The sequence below is a fragment of the Felis catus genome, chromosome C2, assembly GCF_018350175.1.
Source record: "Felis catus isolate Fca126 chromosome C2, F.catus_Fca126_mat1.0, whole genome shotgun sequence".
In the NCBI taxonomy this organism is placed as follows: Eukaryota; Metazoa; Chordata; class Mammalia; order Carnivora; family Felidae; genus Felis; species Felis catus.
In genome coordinates, this window is record NC_058376.1 from 107,463,008 (window position 1) to 107,483,444 (window position 20,437).

Genomic DNA, 20,437 nt, shown 5'->3' on the forward strand with positions numbered 1-20,437 from the left:
GTTCTTTGTGGTGCAAGGCATTAGCCTAATTGCAAGGCCCATCAACCCATTATGCAATAATTTCCCAAAGACGGAGCTGGAGGTTTTTCAACTGCATTACGAGGAAGGGGCTCCATAGGCAGGACAGGGTATCCTCCATTAGAAGACGTCGAGGAATCTTGGTTCCTGGAGATGCCCAGGACTCCATTGGACACCTGTCCCCATGGGGACTACATGTTACTCATTTGTAACCGCCACCTCAGGGTGATTTTCAGGAGTGAGCCCCTTGCCACACTGTAGCCTATGTAGGTACCCTGCCTGGTCCCACTCCACCCTCTGTGGATGGCCCCGGCCGCCTCACACTGGGTGAAGGGGATGGACTGTGCATGAGTGTGTAGCACACTTCGGGCTAGCCACGCACCTGGAATAGAGCACTGGTCCCAATAGGCTGGGTCAGAATAGAGGCTCTTGAGGACAAGATGTGTGCATACTGGAAAGCCTTAACCTACCCAAAGGACAATAGTCCTGCTGAGTGCAGAGCTCTAGGTTGTGGAACTGCCTTTGCAGGACAGGGCCAGGAGAGCCGGCCAGGCTATTAAATAATAGATTCCAGGGAGCCCTGGTGGCTGAAGAAGTCCCAGACCCACTCAGCAAGTCCAAATGGAGGTTGATAGTGGCCACTTTGCAGCTGCTGCCACCTCAGGGTGATTTCTGAGCTTGAGTCCCTCCACACTAAACCTATGCAGGCGTTGGGGGTCAGGTCCCAAGAATACCCCAGCCGCCTCAGGCCAGCTGAAGGTGGGAGCTGTTCACGCCCCAACAGTGCACTTCAGGGTTGCCAGAAACGTGGAACTAGATAACAGTCAGAGGAGCAGACTCTTGGGGGTCTGTAGCATCTGCCTAATTCTAAGCCCTAATCTACACAAATTTGTGTATTCCTTCTGAAGGCAAAAGTGGACAATCGGGACTTCCTTTCCAGGATGGGGCTGGTAGGCTGGCCAAGGTATCCTTTGATAAGAAATACCTGGGAACCTTGACTGCGGGAGAAGTCCAGGACTCCATCCGGCAGCAGTCCAAGTACAGAATATCGTTTCAAAGCCGCCACTCAGAAAGACTTTGAGAGGGGGGTTTCCACCCCTATCTAGGAAGCTCTCAGGTGGTTAGGCAGTAGTCCATTCTCCACAGCCCTGGAGGGACCCAGCTGCCCAAGGTTGCTGACATGGTGTATACTGCACAGGCACGAACTGCATAGGTCAGGGAAGCTAGAGGCCTGACACAGAGCAAGTACAGGGAAAGGCTGTGTCATGGAAATAGGATCTTGGGGACACAAATGTGCATATTTTCCAGGAAGACAGAGCTGGAAGATAATGGAGGGTACTTCCTTGCCAGGGCATGGATAGGCAGGTATCTGTCATCCAAGAGACATCTGGGAGACGTGGTTGCTGAAGTCTGGACCCTTTCAGGCAGCAACACCAAACCTGGACTGATGGCGGCCAATTTGCAGCTTCTGCTTCAAGGGGACTCTCACGGGTGGGATCCCTCCACTCTGGAGTCTAGGCAGATACTGGGAGCTGGGCCCCAGCTGCCTCAAGCCCACCGAAGGGGTGGAAACTGTTCATGTGCGATCAACACAGTTTGGGGCGGCCAGGGACCTGGAAAAGGGCACTGGTCTTTACAGGTTAGGTCAGAGGAGTGGCTCTTGGGGATGTCAAACTTTAAAATAGCCAGTTATTTTACTAGAAAAATCAGTTTATTTGGAAATGGCAGAGAATTACAATTCAGGACAAGCAAACCGTGACAAACCACAGGCAAGACTAAAGACAAAAAGGAAAGGCCAGCTGATGGGAGGTTTTAGGAGGAAATGGGGAGGGTTGTTCTGAACAGAAGTTCACTGGAGAAGAACAGAAGTTCACTGGAGATGAACAGAAGTTTGGGGTTGTGATGGTTTCTCCTTGGCTGTAAGCTGTGGGTAGTGTGTTGTGCTGGGGCTGGGAGAGAGTTTTTTCATAAAGCAGGAGATAAAATTCCCCTGTGAAAAGTGTCCTCTCTTGTCAAGAATATCTTCCTTCTGCTGGTGATGTAGGCTGCAAGGAGTGGCATATGTGTGTGAGCTCCCCCCTCAGGGCTTCCTGACTGCATTTTATTTAAAAAAAAAATTTTTTTTAACCTTTATTTTTGAGACAGAGAGAGAGAGAGAGAGTATGAACGGGGGAGGGGCAGAGAGAGAGGGAGATACAGATTCGGAAGCAGGCTCCAGGCTCTGAGCCATCAGCCCAGAGACAGACTTGGGGCTCGAACTCACGGACTGTGAGATCGTGACCTGAGCTGAAGTAGGACGCTTAACCTATTGAGCCACCCAGGTGCCCTTCCTGACTGCATTTTATTTTTATTTTATTTTTTTTCAATATATGAAATTTACTGTCAAATTGGTTTCCATACAACACCCAGTGTTCATCCCAAAAGGTGCCCTTCTCAATACCCATCACCCACCCTCCCCTCCCTCCCACCCCCCATCAACCCTCAGTTTGTTCTCAGTTTTTAACAGTCTCTTATGCTTTGGCTCTCTCGCACTCTAACCTCTTTTTTTTTTTTTTTTCCTTCCCCTCCCCCATGGGTTTCTGTTAAGTTTCTCAGGATCCACATAAGAGTGAAAACATATGGTATCTGTCTTTCTCTGTATGGCTTATTTCACTTAGCATCACACTCTCCAGTTCCATCCACGTTGCTACAAAGGGCCATATTTCATTCTTTCTCATTGCCACGTAGTATTCCATTGTGTATATAAACCACAATTTCTTTATCCATTCATCAGTTGATGGACATTTAGGCTCTTTCCATAATTTGGCTATTGTTGAGAGTGCTGCTATAAACATTGGGGTACAAGTGCCCCTATGCATCAGTACTCCTGTATCCCTTGGGTAAATTCCTAGCAGTTCTATTGCTGGGTCATAGGGTAGGTCTATTTTTAATTTTCTGAGGAACCTCCACACTGCTTTCCAGAGCGGTTGCAACAATTTGCATTCCCACCAAGTGTGCAAGAGGGTTCCCGTTTCTCCACATCCTCTCCAGCATCTATAGTCTCCTGATTTGTTCATTTTGGCCACTCTGACTGGCATGAGGTGATATGTGAATGTGGTTTTGATTTGTATTTCCCTGATAAGGAGTGACGTTGAACATCTTTTCATGTGCCTGTTGGCCATCTGGATGTCTTCTTTAGAGAAGTGTCTATTCATGTTTTCTGCCCATTTCTTCACTGGGTTATTTGTTTTTCGGGTGTGGAGTTTGGTGAGCTCTTTACAGATATTGGATACTAGCCCTTTGTCCAATATGTCATTTGCAAATATCTTTTCCCATTCCGTTGGTTGCCTTTTAGTTTTGTTGGTTGTTTCCTTTGCTGTGCAGAAGCCTTTTTATCTTCATAAGGTCCCAATAGTTCATTTTTGCTTTTAATTCCCTTGCCTTTGGGGATGTGTCGAGTAAGAGATTGCTATGGCTGAGGTCAGAGAGGTCTTTTCCTGCTTTCTCCTCTAGGGTTTTGATGGTTTCCTGTCTCACATTCAGGTCCTTTATCCATTTTGAGTTCATTTTTGTGAATGGTGTGAGAAAGTGGTCTAGTTTCAACCTTCTGCATGTTGCTGTCCAGTTCTCCCAGCACCATTTGTTAAAGAGACTGTCTTTTTTCCATTGGATGTTCTTTCCTGCTTTGTCAAAGATGAGTTGGCCATACGTTTGTGGGTCTAGTTCTGGGGTTTCTATTCTATTCCATTGGTCTATGTGTCTGTTTTTGTGCCAATACCATGCTGTCTTGATGATTACAGCTTTGTAGTAGAGGCTAAAGTCTGGGATTGTGATGCCTCCTGCTTTGGTCTTCTTCTTCAAAATTACTTTGGCTATTTGGGGCCTTTTGTGGTTCCATATGAATTTTAGGATTGCTTGTTCTAGTTTTGAGAAGAATGCTGGTGCAATTTTGATTAGGATTGCATTGAATGTGTAGATAGCTTTGGGTAGTATTGACATTTTGACAATATTTATTCTTCCAATCCATGAGCAGGGAATATCTTTCCATTTCTTTATATCTTCTTCAATTACCTTCATAAGCTTTCTATAGTTTTCAGCATACAGATCTTTTACATCTTTGGTTAGATTTATTCCTAGGTATTTTATGCTTCTTGGTGCAATTGTGAATGGGATCAGTTTCTTTGTCTTTCTGTTGCTTCATTGTTAGTGTATAAGAATGCAACTGATTTCTGTACATTGATTTTGTATCCTGCGACTTTGCTGAATTCATGTATCAGTTCTAGCAGAGTTTTGGTGGAGTCTATCGGATTTTCCATGTATAATATCATGTCATCTGCAAAAAGCGAAAGCTTGACTTCATCTTTGCCAATTTTGATGCCTTTGATTTCCTTTCGTTGTCTGATTGCTGATGCTAGAACTTCCAACACTATGTTAAACAACAGCGGTGAGAGTGGGCATCCCTGTCGTGTTCCTGATCTCAGGGAAAAAGCTCTGTTTTTCCCCATTGAGGATGATGTTAGCTGTGGGCTTTTCATAAATGGCTTTTATGATCTGTAAGTATGTTCCTTCTATCCCGACTTTCTCAAGGGTTTTTATTAAGAAAGGGTGCTGGATTTTGTCAAAGGCCTTTTCTGCATCGATTGACAGGATCATATGGTTCTTCTCTTTTTTTTTTATTAATGTGATGTATCATGTTGATTGATTTGCGAATGTTGAACCAGCCCTGCATCCCAGGAATGAATCCCACTTGATCATGGTGAATAATTCTTTTTATATGCTGTTGAATTCGATTTGCTAGCATCTTATTGAGAATTTTTGCATCCATATTCATCAGGGATATTGGCCTGTAGTTCTCTTTTTTTACTGGGTCTCTGTCTGGTTTAGGAATCAAAGTAATGCTGGCTTCATAGAATGAGTCTGGAAGTTTTCCTTCCCTTTCTATTTTTTGGAACAGCTTGAGAAGGATAGGTATTATCTCTGCTTTAAATGTCTGGTAGAACTCCCCTGGGAAGCCATCTGGTCCTGGACTCTTATTTTTTGGGAGATTTTTGATAACCAATTCAATTTCTTCGCTGGTTATAGGTCTGTTCAAGCTTTCTATTTCCTCCTGATTGAGTTTTGGAAGTGTGTGGGTGTTTAGGAATTTGTCCATTTCTTCCAGGTTGTCCAATTTGTTGGCATATAATTTTTCATAGTATTCCCTGATAATTGTTTGTATCTCTGAGGGATTGGTTGTAATAATTCCATTTTCATTCATGATTTTATCTATTTGGGTCATCTCCCTTTTCTTTTTGAGAAGCCTGGCTAGAGGTTTGTCAATTTTGTTTATTTTTTCAAAAAACCAACTCTTGGTTTTGTTGATCTGCTCTACAGTTTTTTTAGATTCTATATTGTTTATTTCTGCTCTAATATTTATTATTTCTCTTCTTCTGCTGGGTTTAGGCTGCCTTTGCTGTTCTGCTTCTATTTCCTTTAGGTGTGCTGTTAGATTTTGTATTTGGGATTTTTCTTGTTTCTTGAGATAGGCCTGGATTGCAACATATTTTCCTCTCAGGACTGCCTTCGCTGCGTCCCAAAGCATTTGGATTGTTGTATTTTCATTTTCGTTTGTTTCCATATATTTTTTAATTTCTTCTCTAATTGCCTGGTTGACCCATTCATTCTTTAGTAGGGTGTTCTTTAACCTCCATGCTTTTGGAGGCTTTCCAGACTTTTTCCTGTGGTTGATTTCAAGCTTCATAGCGTTGTGGTCTGAAAGTATGCATGGTATAATTTCAATTCTTGTAAACTTATGAAGGGCTGTTTTGTGACCCAGTATATGATCTATCTTGGAGAATGTTCCATGTGCACTCAAGAAGAAAGTATATTCTGTTGCTTTGGGATGCAGCGTTCTAAATATATCTGTCAAGTCCATCTGATCCAATGTCTCATTCAGGGCCCTTGTTTCTTTATTGACCGTGTGTCTAGATGATCTGTCCATTTCTGTAAGTGGGGTGTTAAAGTCCCCTGCAATTACCACATTCTTATCAATAAGGTTGCTTATGTTTATGAGTAATTGTTTTATATATTTGGGGGCTCCGGTATTCAGCGCATAGACATTTATAATTGTTACCTCTTCCTGATGTATAGACCCTGTAATTATTATATAATGCCCTTCTTCATCTCTTGTTACAGCCTTTAATTTAAAGTCTAGTTTGTCTGATATAAGTATGGCTACTCCAGCTTTCTTTTGGCTTCCAGTAGCATGATAAATAGTTCTCCATCCCCTCACTCTCAATCTAAAGGTGTCCTCAGATCTAAAATGAATCTCTTGTAGACAGCAAATAGATGGGTCTTGTTTTTTTATCCATTCTGATACCCTATGTCTTTTGGTTGGTGCATTTAATCCTTTTACATTCAGTGTTATAGAAAGATACGGGTTTAGAGTTGTGATGTCTGTATGTTTTATGCTCGTAGTGATGTCTCTGGTACTTTGTCTCACAGGATCCCCCTTAGGATCTCTTGTAGGGCTGGTTTAGTGGTGACAAATTCCTTCAGTTTTTGTTTGTTTGGGAAAACCTTTATCTCTCCTTCTATTCTAAATGACAGATTTGCTGGATAAAGGATTCTCGGCTGCATATTTTTTTCTGTTTAGCACACTGAAGATATCGTGCCAATCCTTTCTGGCCTGCCAAGTTTCAAAAGAGAGATCAGTCACGAGTCTTATAGGTCACCCTTTATATGTGAGGGCACATTTATCCCTTGCTGCTTTCAGAATTTTCTCTTTATCCTTGTATTTTGCCAGTTTCACTATGATATGTCGTGCAGAAGATCGATTCAAGTTACTTCTGAAGGGAGTTCTCTGTGCCTCTTGGATTTCAATGCCTTTTTCCTTCCCCAGTTCAGGGAAGTACTCAGCTATTATTTCTTCAAGTACCTCTTCAGCACCTTTCCCTCTCTCTTCCTCCTCTGGGATACCAATTATGCGTATATTATTTCTTTTTAGTGTATCACTTAGTTCTCTAATTTTCCCCTCATACTTCTGGATTTTTTTATCTCTCTTTTTCTCAGCTTCCTCTTTTTCCATAACTTTATCTTCTAGTTCACCTATTCTCTCCTCTGCCTCTTCAAGCCGAGCCATCGTCGTTTCCATTTTGTTTTGCATTTCATTTAAAGCGTATTTCAGCTCCTCCTGACTGTTCGTTAGTCCCTTGATCTCTGTAGCAAGAGATTCTCTGCTGTCCTCTATACTGTTTTCAAGCCCAGCGATTAATTTTATGACTATTATTCTAAATTCACTTTCTGTTATATTATTTAAATCCTTTTTGATCAGTTCATTAGCTGTTGTTATTTCCTGGAGATTCTTCTGAGGGGAATTCTTCCGTTTGGTCATTTTGGATAGTCCCTGGAGTGGTGAGGACCTGCAGGGCACTTCCCCTGTGCTGTGGTGTATAACTGGAGTTGGTGGGCGGGGCCGCAGTCAGACCTGATGTCTGCCCCCTGCCCACCGCTGGGGCCACAGTCTGACTGGTGTGTGCCTTCTCTTCCCCTCTCCTAGGGGCGGGATTCACTGTGGGGTGGCATGGCCTGTCTGGGCAACTTGCACACTGCCAGGCTTGTGGTGCTGGGGATCTGGCGTATTAGCTGGGGTGGGTAGGCAAGGTGCAAGGGGGCAGGAGGGGCAGGCTTAGCTCGCTTCTCCTTAGGTGATCCACTTCAGGAGGGGCTTGTGGCAGCGGGAGGGAATCAGATCCGCTGCCGAAGGTTTGGCTCCGCAGAAGCACAGCGTTGGGTGTTTGCGCGGAGCAAGCAAGTTCCCTGGCAGGAACTGGTGCCCTTTGGGATTTTGGCTGGGGGATGGGCGAGGGAGATGGCACTGGCGAGCGCCTTTGTTCCCCACCAAACTGAGCTCTGTCGTCTGGGGGCTCAGCAACTCTCCCTCCCTTTGTCCTCCAGCCTTCCCGCTTTCCGAGCAGAGCTGTTAACTTATGACCTCCCAGATGCTAAGACACGCTTGCTGTTGGAACACAGTCCGTTCGGCCCCTCCACTTTTGCCAGCCTGACTTGGGGGCTCTGCTTGGCTGGCAGGCTGCCCCTCCACCCCGGCTCCCTCCCGCCAGTCTGTAGAGCCCGCACCGCCTCACTGCCCTTCCTACCCTCTTCCGTGGGCCTCTCATCTGCGCTTGGCTCTGGAGACTCCATTCTGCTAATCCTCTGGTGGTTGTCTGGGTTATTTAGGCAGGTGTAGGTGGAATCTAAGTGATCAGCAGGACGTGCGGTGAGCCCAGCGTCCTCCTACACCGCCATCTTCTTAATCCAAAGTCCCTGACTGCATTTTAAATACGGTTTCTTTTACGCTCTGATTTCCTCTTTTATTTTTTTATTTTTTTAAAATTTACACCCAAGTTAGCATATAGTGCAACAATGGTTTCAGGAGTAGATTCCTTAATGCCCCTTACCCATTTAGCCCATCCCCCCTCCCCCAGCCCCTTCAGAACCCCTCAGTTTGTTCTCCATATTTAAGAGTCTCTTATGTTTTGTCCCCCTCCCTGTTTTTATATTTTTGCTTCCCTTATGTTCATCTGTTCTGTATCTTGACGTCCTCATATGAGTGAAGCCATATGATGATTGTCTTTCTCTAATTTTGCTTAGCATAATACCCTCTAGTTCCATCCACATAGTTGCAAATGGCAAGATTTCATTCTTTTTGATTGCCAAGTAATACTTCATCTTCTTTATCCATTCATCCATTGATGGACCTTTGGGCTCTTTCCATACTTTGGCTATTGTTGATAACACTGCTATAAACATTGGGGTGCACGTGTCCCTTCAAAACAGCACACCTGTATCCCTAGGATAAATACCTAGTAGTGCAATTGCTGGGTCATAGGGTAGTTGGATTTTCACTTTTTTGCGGAACCTCCATACTGTTTTCCAGAGTGGCTGCACCAGCTTGCTTTCCCACCAGCAATGCAAAAGAATTCCTCTTTCTCCGCATCTTCGCCAACATCTGTTGTTGCCTCAGTTGTTAATGTTAGCCATTCTAACAGGTGTAAGGTTTGTGGTTTGATTGAGATATTTTCTTGAAAGCACTGCTGAACAAGAGTCAGGTTTTCTGCATTTAGCGTTTTGTCCCTTGGTGCCAGGAACAACCTTCCCTGGTTGGTATGTCTTCTCATGGAGGGAAGGTGCGCTGATTAGAAACTATCAAGGCCACATTTGATTAATAAGGAAGGGTAGTTGGAACAACTTTTGGGTATCTTCCACCTAAAGTCTGTTTCTTCTCAAGGCTGTAAGCACTGGAGGTCCTCTCAAAGCACTGAACCAGCATCACCCTACCTGGTGCATCAGTTATGCAGAGATCTGACAGGCAATAGGTACAAAGTTAAAACTGATTATACAAAATAAGACTAAAAGCAGTAAAATGACTCTAGTTGGTATAATATAAAATTAAGAGCCCAAACCAAAGAGGTGGATCATTAGGTGGAATCGATTGTAGCCAATGTATTCATTCTCTAATTTTATGCACCTGGGTTTCTACTTCCCAGGGGAATTCATCCAGGTGCAACAGGTATTCGCTGTTGTGCAACACCTTGTTGAGTAAGTAATAATCAAGGGCTTTGCAATTATACAAAATTACTTTAACCAGTGAGTCAAGTGATCCTTTTTGGGCTGTTACCACTTTGCTTGTGGAAGAGATTTCTAATCATGCATCCATTGGCATTTACTCTAATCCATCGGTGGGAGAAAGGGTCCCCAAACTGAGAATCATGTGTGCCTCCTGGAAGATTCTGTTTATGGCAGAGAGACAGGCTCAGTGGGATGGACCAGTGAGAGGATATTGATTTGCTATGGCTGTTAACAGGGGCAGTTAAATGCCCTGATACACATTGACCTCTGATTCACCAGGTATCTAAACATGTAAACACTCATATGTGCCTGGGAAATGGTGTCCACTGCAAACAAACAAAAAACCCAAGTGGAGCACAGAGGATGCCTGCTAAGGTCTGGTTATTCATAGATTTATTAGCTGGAATTTTCTGACCTTTCCAAGCCATGGGTCAGAATGTTGGGATGACATTCTGTAAGAACTTATCCCTTCATGAAGAGGTCTTTTCTAAAAGCCTCACAGAAAGGTATAAGCTCCAATGTATTTTCTTAGGGGGTGGGGGAACAGATCATATTTAGATAAGGAAAAACAGAGGAGCAAGGGTTGTATGACTGACTTTTGTGGAAATGTTTAGTTCAGTAGTGGTTGAAACAAGAAATAGAAACACCTGGTCTTAACCTACCCACATTAGTAACACCCCTAGGCTTGTAGGTAAAATCAGCAGTAGTATTTGAGACTAAAGAGAAATTAGTTACAAGTAAGACCAAGTGGTTTCTCACATTGTAAACACTGGAGTTTCTTGGTGAGAGATCCAACAGTCAGAGAGGTTTACCCCTTTTGCAATAGACTACGGAATGTGGATAAGAGCATTGCCTCCCCAAGAGAAAGAGGAGGAAAAAGTAAGAAGGAGCAGTGGGAAAAGGGTATAAAGGTCTGATCATCTTATTCTAGGAAATCTGTCTCCTTCAGGTATCACTTGCTTCAATTCCTGGAAATCTTGACTTTTAGTCACCAGTTGGTGTGCAGGTCCAGAATGGATTGGTGCTTTCTTTAGATGTAACACATGAAGCCAAGTATCTATTCCTTGGTGTTTGGTTGCACAAGGGTTGGTTAACAGTACCTGATGGGGTCTTTCCAAAGGAGTGGAAGAGAGTCTTTCTAGAGGTGTCTTTTCCAATAGATGAAGTTCCCAGGTTGCAAGAGGTGATGTTTAAGGTCTTCATTTCCTGGGAGCACTCTGTAAAGAATGCTCTACCACAAGCATGGATATTTTAATAGAAGCAATTAGGCCTTTACAGTACAGGAGTGTATCTCTCTTTATCAGCTGTGGGTCAAAGAAGCAGGGGATAGGTACATTGAGAGTTTTGGCTGCAAGGAGAATGAATTCTTATTGAGCTTAAGCAAATATGTACATTGTCATGAAAAGTAATTCTGGAGGGATCCAGAAGGGAGAAAAAGATCCATGCTTCAACATTTTGTGGAAAGATCTATATTAATAAATTGCTATATGCATAGCTTCAAGGATAGGAGAAAAATGGGGGTTTAAAGTCTAGAAAACAAAACATTAAAGCCACCAGTTTTCTATTAAAAATTTTAGAAATTCTTCTGTACAGTGTTATGATCTTAAATTTATCAAAATCCATGTCCTAGAGTACTTGTCAAAAGCTTTCTTGTGAATGTCTTTGAAGACGAAACACTGGGCCTAAATGACAAGACTTAAAAATAGCACTTGTTAGAGAGCTGATGAGAGTTCATTCTGCTGTATTTGACAAGGAAATTTGGTTATTTCTGTGACCTACAACATTTCAGGATAAGAATTAGAATTATGACTGATAACATTATACCAGGACATATCAATTTTAGGGGTTTTTTTTGTAATTTGTACAACACTTATGTATACCTATACAAATATAACATAAAGCATAATATTCTCATTTGCCAATACTTCCCATGTAATTTAACATATCAACTAATCCTCATCAGTGAAACCTCTCCCTTTTTATAAGGAAAGGGAACACATTTTTTGAAAACTCCAGGGACTCTCCAGAAGTTACCGAGTTTACTTTTAGGTCAAAACAACTATGTTCAGAATTTTATTTGGGGAAGTTTGTAAAAAGAAAAAAAAAATCAAAAGGATTCAGACACTTGACCAAATAGGACCACAGATCATTATGAAACAATAGTTAATTGTCTACTTAGGCAAGTGACAGTAAAAGATGTCAAAGGCAAATACATGGTTGTAAGCAAAACTTAGCTAATATGCAGAAGACTCAGTTTACTTGATCATAAAGATAACATGAAGTACAAGGAAATTATTTTGATACAAACAAAACAAAAACTTGCTTTCCTAGTAGGTTACTTTAAAAGGTAAAGAAAACCTTTCACAATATCTTTTCAAAAACAGCCCAATAGTCCAAGAAAACTTTGCCCTTTTAACACAGAAGAGGCAGTTAAGTTTAACAAAAGTGCATTAATGGTATTAAGGGTTAGCCGACCCTTAATTTTAGCCAACTTGACCATATATAAAATTTCTTTTTCAAAACTTATTTTCCATAAACCTTCAACAATTGTCTATATCTGTTTAGGTTTTGCTTGTCTTTTACTTATTCTGGATAAACGATTTTACTTGAGGACAATTTTTTTTTTTCCTTTACCAAACCAACCAACCATGTTCTTCACACCTTTCCTTATCTCCCTTCTCTCCTGCCAAAAAAAAAAAAAAAAATATATATATATATATATATATATATATATATATATATATATATATATATACATGTATATATATGTATATATATATATATATATATATATATATCTCACATTCAATTTTCTTTATGTATTTTTCATATAGTCCTTTTCTTTCATTCTTATTTTCAGTAGCTTTGTGGATGGGTGGGGAGAACTTTTGCTGACCATTTCATCTTCATTAGTTTAAGTATTTTCTCAGTTTTAAGAACTTACAAAGCTTATTTAAAAAGATGATGTTAGGCAGTTGTTATAAAATATTTCCAGAGTTATTCTTACAACATAATGCAATTCTTATGCATTACATTTAATGAATATAAACTCCTATATAATGTAGTTAAACCATATTCCTGCCTTCAGGCTCATCCTGACCTCTTTATTAGACTGAGGATGATAGAACAGGCAGGGGCAACAGTATCTCATTATTAATGAAGAATGTCACTCTAGGCAGAAAAAAATATTTGAAAAATAACTTCTAAACTGATAGCAGAGTCATAGATACCTGGAAAACCCCACCAGAATTAACAGCTTTGCAAGTAGTTATAAGAAACAGGGGAAGTTCTTTTAAATATACCGCTGCCTGGCTGCAAATCTGAAAAGGCCATGAAGTATGAGCCTATCAAACAGTGATTATCGCTTGGTCTTGAGGAGTTATTCCTGTGTGTGTTCAAAACAGAAAAAGTGGTTCTTATACTGGCCTTCTCAGTTGGCCACAGATTTTGTGGCACAACTTACTGTGCTAGAAGAGCAGTGGTTTCAAACAGGTTGGATCACTCTGCAGTAAGAAAGAGTATGTTTTATGGCCCAGTACATACATACATGCACACCCATATAAGTTTAATAAACTGAAATAAGTTTAATAAAGTAACATGGATTTCCTATTTCCCAGTATATGCCATGCATTACTCTCTTGCATTTTATGAAATTACTCTTCTTTTATATACAGATAATCTATAGTGAATCCACTTATCAATTATAGATAAAATCGAAGATCTCCATTTACCTCTGCAGACCTAGTACATAGATTTTCTATTTACATAAATGTTCATCATAATTCATCAATGGTCTGTGACTATAGTTTGAAAAACAAGTTAACAAATTTTGTAATACAAAGCTAGTCTGAGCTCTCTGATTAGTAAACTCAGAAAAAGTTGTTTATCTGCATTATATTCAATGCTGAGAACTCTGAAGATCTACCTTTTTAAAAATCAACCAATGATCTTAAACTACCAATTAGTGATTATCTCAGATCCTATGAACTTGAAAAACATTTAAGTTTGTTTATACATTTCTGAAAGTATATTTGATTTATATAAATGCTTAATATTCAATTAAATGGAGATCTTTGATTAATTTTGGTAATACCAGAAAAACATCATGTATCTGTAACCTATAACCTAGACATACATAACATATAGATTCAGATGTATTGTATTAGCTTTTGTTTAGAAAACGTAGTCCCGTCTCAGGTACAAAACTCAAGAGAGAATAAAATTGACCCTTGAACAATGTGTGCTGGAATTGTGCCGATTCCCTTACATGTGGATTTTTTTTCCCAGTAAGTACAATATTGTACTACGTATGTATTTTCTCTTCCTTGCCATTTATGTAATGATATTTTCTTTTCTCTGGCTTATTTTTTGTAAGAATACAATATATAATATATATAACATACAAAATATGTGTTGACTGCTTATGTCAACAGTAGGCTATTAGTTAAGTTGGGGGGGGGGAGTCAAATGTTATACTTGCATACAACGTATATACACAAGTATATATTGTAAGGGGGATGATGTCCCTAATCCCTGCATTATTCAAGGGTTCAACTAAAGGGGATCCAAATTGTGCAGGTGGACTAAGTTAGAGTTTCCTGCTCAGATTGCTAAGGACTTTTATTAGAGTTTTTATTTATTTGTATAAAGTATGGATCCTTTCAGAACTGTTTTTAAAGTCCTTGTCTTTAGAAGATTGTGCATATCAATCAAAGAACGCATTGCATTGTCTCTCTGAGGTTTGTAATCCTCATTAAGGGGGCTCCTTAAGGAGGATTTATCTGAAAGCTTTACCAGAGTGGCCATTATAATTCCAAATTCTTCAAAAGTTGACACATTTTTTCAAGAAAGGCACTAGCTGCTGGTTCAATAACCTGGTGGAGCCTAATTTGCCTTTGGATTCATAAAGGAATCTTAAGTATGAGAGGTCTTATTTTTAAACAACTGTTCTAAAACATTGTGAATCATGTGTTTTCCTCCCTTTTGGATACAATGAGTGACTGACCGGGAAGCTTCAAAAAAGAGAAACAAAAAAGCCTGCACCGGGAAGGGTGATGCCTTCATAAAAACAAAAACAGATTTCAAATAAAGCTAGAGAAGTCAAAATGAAAAGAGAGCAGAGCTCCAAGTCTAAAAGAGACTCAACCTCAGAACACCAGGGTCAGCAAGAAAGCAATGAGTTCAGTTGACTTTGTGGGTATTTGCACCTGTTTGTTCACCAACCTCAGAGTTGTTGGGGGTCTTCTCTGGATCTGCTTGTCTGACAGCATTAAATGTCCACCTTAAAACAGCCAGTTATTTTATTAGCAAAATGAGTTGATTCAGGAATAGCAGAGGAATTGCAATTTGGGACAAGCAAACTATGGCAAACCAATGGTGAGTCTGAAGAGGCCAAAAGAAGGTCAGTTTTTACTAAGCTTTAGAAGAAAATTGGGGAGGGTTGTTTGGAACAAAAGCTCATTGAATAATAAGAGCTTGAAGTGACAATTTCTCATTGGCTGCAAGCAATAGTTCTTGTTGCTGGGGCTGAACCCGCTCTTCCTTCTTTTTCTTAAAAGCAAGAGATAAAATTCCTGTGAAGGTGTCTTACCTTGTCAAGATACAAGATAAGTCTTCTTTCTTCCCGCTGGTTAAGCAGGCTGCAGGAGTGGTATGTGCATGAGAGCTCCCTCTTTCAGGGCTTCTTGACTCTATTATACATGAGGTTTCCTTTACTCATTTTTACAGGGAAAAGGTCTATGAGTCCCCATAAGCCCTAACCGACCCAATGGGCAATAACCCCTCTGAACCCAGAGCTCAGGGTTATTGGACAGGCTTGGCAAGGCAGGGCAGGAAGGGCTTCCCAAGGTATCCTCTAAAATAAGACACTCCTGGGAGCCCTGTTTTCTGGAAAAGCTCTGGAATCCTATAGGCAGCAAGTCCAAATGGAAATGGACAGTCTCCAGTTTGTAGCTATTGCCCCAGGGTGATGCTTGGGGGTGGTACCTTCTATATTAAACTTTTGTGGGTATTTGGGGTCAAATTCCAGCTACACTAGCCTGGTGAGCCCTGACTTCTTGAGGCTGGCTGAAGGGCTTCCGACTCCAGGTGCTTTGACAGCACAGTCCAGGGTCACTGGGAATCTGGACCTTAGCAAGTGTCAGGAGATCACTGGTATCAAGAGCATAATGTTGGGAGCGTGTGGATTCTGCCTAATTTCAAGCCCTAACCTCCATAGACACACTTCTTTCTTTTAAAGCAAAGCTGGAGGAATCTGCACTTACTTGCCAATTGACCAGGGTATGTTCCAATAAGAGACATTTGGGAGACTTGATTACTGGTAAGCCGAGGACCCCATTAGCCAGCCAGTCCAAACAGGAACAGATTGTCACCAGTTTAAAGCTGCTATCTCAGATTTTTGGGGGTGGGCTCCTTCTGCCCTGATAGAAAGGTAGTTGAAAATGGCTTGGGTCCCAAACAGCCAAGGGCTGGCTGACAAAGTACAGACTGCACATGTACAGGTCCACAGGTCAGAGTAGTCAAGGACCTAGAAAGGGCAGGGTTGGGTGAGGCCATGTCACAGGAGAGGGATACTGGGGGTATCTTCCATCTGCCTAATCCCAAGCAGTAACCTACAGAAATGAACACATTCTCCCTGAAGGCAAAGCTGAAGGACTCTAGATGGCCATGCCAGGCTGTGGCCAGGCAGACTGGCCTATAGTCTTCCAGTAAGAGACCTTTGGAAGACTGCTGGAAAAACTCAGTACCCCATCAGGCAGCCTGTCCAAATGTGGACTATCCTGTTCAAAGCAGCTGATGCAGAAGTATTTTGGGATTCCCCACCACCCCCCCACCCAGGAGACTATAAAAGGTTGGTGACTGGGCCAAGTTGCACAGGACTGCAGGGTACTGGCTTCCAAGACCAGCTGATAGGATACATACTGAGCATGTGCAGAACATGCAAGTCAGGGTACCCACGAACTTGGAACAGGGCAAGCATTTGGAGAGGCTGGGCCATGGGTGTGGGCTCTTGGAGCTCCAAGGCACCTGCCTAAATCTAAGACCTAACCTACACAAGTGGGCATGTGCAGTCCAAGGCAGTCTACCCCAAAATGTGCCACTTCAGCATATTGATTATTTTTTTAATTTTTAATGTTTATTTTTGATAGAGATAGAGTGAGGGCAGGGGAGGGGCAGAGAGAGAGGGAGACACAGAATCTGAAGTAGGCTCCAGGCTCTGAGCTGTCAGCACAGAGCCCGATGCGGAGCTTGAACTCACAAACCGCGAGATTGTGACCTGAGCCAAAGTCAGATGCTTAACCGACTGAGTCACCCAGACAGCCTACATATTGATTATTTTGAATTAAAGTCTCTTCTCAAACAGTCAGTGCAAGGATAACACGCTGACTCACTTTGTCTCCACAAAACAAAAAATAAATCTCCCATGCAAAATTTACCTCCCCTTAACCAGGTGGTAAAAAGACCTCAAAATCACCAGAGATCTGGAATTCAAATCTAAGAAGGCTACATAAATAAACCTTGTCACTTTTACTAATTTCACTATCCCAGGCCAAATTCTGTTTCGAATTTCTTACTAATTAAAGCTTGCAAACATAACTTCTTTGTACTGTCAGTTCCTCACAGATGTATCCTTTCTAGGTCTAAAATAAGCATAGGGGCACCTGGGTGGCTCAGTCAGCTAAGCACGCCCTGCGTTGGACTCTGTGCTAACAGCTCAGAGACTGGGCCTGCTTTGGATTCCGTGTGTGCCTCTCCCTCTCTTCCCCTTCCCCACTCATGTTCTGTCTCTCTGAAAAATAAATGTTAAAAAAAATTTTAAAGCATAGAAGCTGCCTGCCTTGGTTATTTCATCTCAATTTTAATATTGGGCCTCTGTTAATCTGTTCCCTCCTGTTAATCTGTCTCTTGTCAATTTAATTCTTAGATCACCTAGAAGAACCTTGAAGGTAGAGAATCGTTCTTCCTCCTCAACCGTTGGCATAGCCAGCAGGATAAACTTTAGCTGGCTGGACACTGCTGCGGCTGAGAGATTATGGGACATCTGACAAAAGCTGGCACGAGGGAAGAACCCTCATCACCACATCAGCCCACTGGATCTCTGCCTGCCAGGTCTCGTGCAAGTGAGAGTGATGTGAGTCCTTTTTCTCTCTCTTCCTAAATCTAGGTTAGCAGGAGAAAATATTTGTGGAACTAGTGCCTTGGCTCTAATGGCTCTGGTGCATTTGGTAGAGTTCTCTTGGCTTGGCACATCGATTTCCACCCAGAGATGACCACAGCTTTTCTTTATCATTGTATTTTGTGTCATTTGTCATCAAAATGAATTACCATAGGAGAGCACACAGACATAGTCCCGGTCAGCCTGTTGTTCGAGGTGGCCTCACAGACTGGTGAGGTCACAGTTACCATCACATCTGTATCTGTTTAGACAAACTTTGCTGCGGGTCGTCTATGTAAAAGCCGGATGAGGTTTTTCCTTTTGTTTTGTTTTATGTCCTCAGAGCTTGGCTTTGTGACCAGTGAGAATATTCTCTCCGGTCTCCACCATCCACCAGATGGAATTACCAGAGGGTACTGTGGTGGCCTGTCAAGTAGAATGAGGTTCTGAGACACACAGTTACAAGCAGTACTCTCATTGTCTGGCCTTGCCAGCAATCGGGAGTTCTATGTTATAAGAGGTCCCAGCCCATAACCCTTGTCTTCGTAACCTCCATTAGTGCTAGAAAAGTCTCATTACAGTAGTGCCTGCCCCATGTCACAGATTAGTGGGTCTGTGACTAGAGATATCTCACATTTTTTTGCAGGAGACTGGACATGCTGTTTTCTCTACATCATGTTTACTGCCTGTGCAGTGAAGGCCTGTGCTGTCTTAGACTATTTGGGGAGTAAAATTTTGGACCATGGGGGAGGCATCATCTATGCTCTCACCAAGGATGCTTCTTGTGTCTATGGTTTAAGCCTGGAAAGTTGCCTGTATGTCTTCCCATAAAAGTGCTTATTGGATTGAGTCACTATTGAGATTAGTAAAATCCTACTCATCATTGCCAGATGATGGATCCTTTACACTGGCTATATTTGCAAGAAAAAAATTACTTTATAGAAAGTTCTCTATTGACTTACTAGTGTAATAGCTAGCTAGCTTTGGGGACTCTGTTGAGAAGACAAAAAAACAAAAATTAGACTGAAAACAAAAGTTAATATTCACATCCAGTGTAAATTCCCCTTTTCAAAATCTGGCCCCACTCACCTATTTTAATTTCCCTTTCCAAAAAATCTGTATAGAGACCACTCTGACCTGATCTCTAAGTTCAAAGTATGTAGGTTATTCAGGTAAATGCTAAAAGGCAAGAAATTAAATTAAGAAAAGCTGAAGACTGGCAATAAGGCTGGCTTTGCTCCTACTTTCAAGGGCTCTGTAAAATTTTTTTTTCTTATGTAGAGTAACATGTAAGTGAAATCACATGGTATTAATATTCCACTGTCACACTTACTTCACTTAGCAGAATAGCCTGTTGACAATCAATCTCAATCTCTTTCATGGCAGAGTAATATTCTTTTGTGTATATAAATATAATATATATATATTATATATATACACACATGTATACACATATGTTCCTTTGTAAATATATATGCATATTTACACACACACACACACACACACACACACCAATCTCTCTATCTATTCCTCTATTGATGGACCCTTAAATACTTCCATGTCTTGGATATTGCAAAAGAATATAAAGTGGCAATAAACTTAGGAGTACATGTATCTTCTTGAAGTAGTGTTTTCCATTCCTATGACTAAATACTCAGGAGTGGAATCACTGGATCCTTCTTTACTTTGTGCAGTCAACATAGTGTTTTTCATAGCAGTTGCACCAATTTACTTACCTACCAGGAGATAACAAGGGTTCCCTTTGGTGGATATCATTGGTGGATCAAATCCAGTGTGCTTGGTGTGAGGTAGTACCTCATGGGGTTTCCTTGTGGGTCTTCTTAATGATATCTGATGTCGAGCATCTCTTCCTAGGTCGGTTGGCTAGCCAAATCTCTTCTTTGAGGAAAAAATACTATATCCAGTTATTCACAAAAGTAGGTGGAGAGGTGTGTGTGTGTGTGTGTGTGTGTGTGTGTGTGTGTGGTTTTACAAGTATGTGGTTATTTCAGATATTAACCCCCTATGGTATATATCAGTTACAAACCACTTGGGCCATTCAGCAGGGTGCCTTTCATTTCACTGATGTTTTCCTTTGCTGGGCAAAAGCTTTTCATGCCAGTGTGCTCTCCATAGTTTATGTTTGCTTTGGGTTCTCTTGCCTGGTGAGACCTATTTAGAAAACTATTGCTTCAGCCAATATACAAGAGATTACTATCTATGGCTATTTGAGTGAGTTTGATGGTTTCACGGGTCACCTTTGGGTTTCTCTTCCACTTTGGGTTTGTTCTTGCACATGGTATAACTGTCCTTATTTTGCACACAGGTATCCAGTTGCCCCATCACTACATATTGAATATGTGGTCTTTTCCCCCTTGTCTATTTTTGCCAATTTTTTCCTAGACTAATGGACCATATAATGGTGGGTTTATTTCTGGGCTCTTTACGTGGTTCCACGTATCCGTGTGTCCTCTCATTTGTGCCAGAACCATACTCTTTTGGTTACGTACAGCTTTTTAGCATATCATGAAATCAGGGACTGTGAGAACTTCCGTTCTGTTCTTCCTCCTCAACATTACTTTGAGCTCTTTGGGGTCTTTGGTGATTTCATGCTCATTTTAGGATTATTTATTCTAGTTCTATGGAAAGCACAGTTGTCCTTTTGATAGGGATCAC

General features: G+C 41.5%; 3 long non-coding RNA genes across 21 annotated transcripts in view; 1 reads left to right on the plus strand and 2 right to left on the minus strand.

Moving 5' to 3' along the window:
* Positions 1 to 20,437, plus strand: part of LOC123380077 — an 86,637-nt gene that overhangs the window by 42,621 nt on the left and 23,579 nt on the right. The window contains exon 2 of the long non-coding RNA XR_006585354.1: positions 17,531 to 17,737. This is a non-coding gene — a long non-coding RNA (uncharacterized LOC123380077). The remainder of the gene's footprint in view (positions 1 to 17,530; positions 17,738 to 20,437) is intronic.
* LOC102901603 overlaps positions 8,915 to 20,437 on the minus strand; it is a 79,594-nt gene continuing 68,071 nt past the window's right edge. For 15 of the 19 annotated variants that reach the window (XR_006585353.1, XR_006585338.1, XR_006585345.1 and 12 more), the window contains 2 exons: positions 19,498 to 19,660; positions 9,985 to 10,910 (listed from right to left, as the gene is read on the minus strand). This is a non-coding gene — a long non-coding RNA (uncharacterized LOC102901603). Of the gene's footprint in view, positions 9,340 to 9,984; positions 10,911 to 19,497; positions 19,661 to 20,437 lie in introns of those variants that run through there. The other 4 variants (XR_006585334.1, XR_006585337.1, XR_006585343.1 and 1 more) reach the window with 2 other exon arrangements.
* On the minus strand, positions 13,967 to 16,807 carry LOC123380078. The gene is made up of 2 exons (XR_006585355.1): positions 15,197 to 16,807; positions 13,967 to 14,887 (listed from the first exon to the last, which is right to left on the minus strand). It is a non-coding gene; the product is annotated as an uncharacterized LOC123380078 (long non-coding RNA).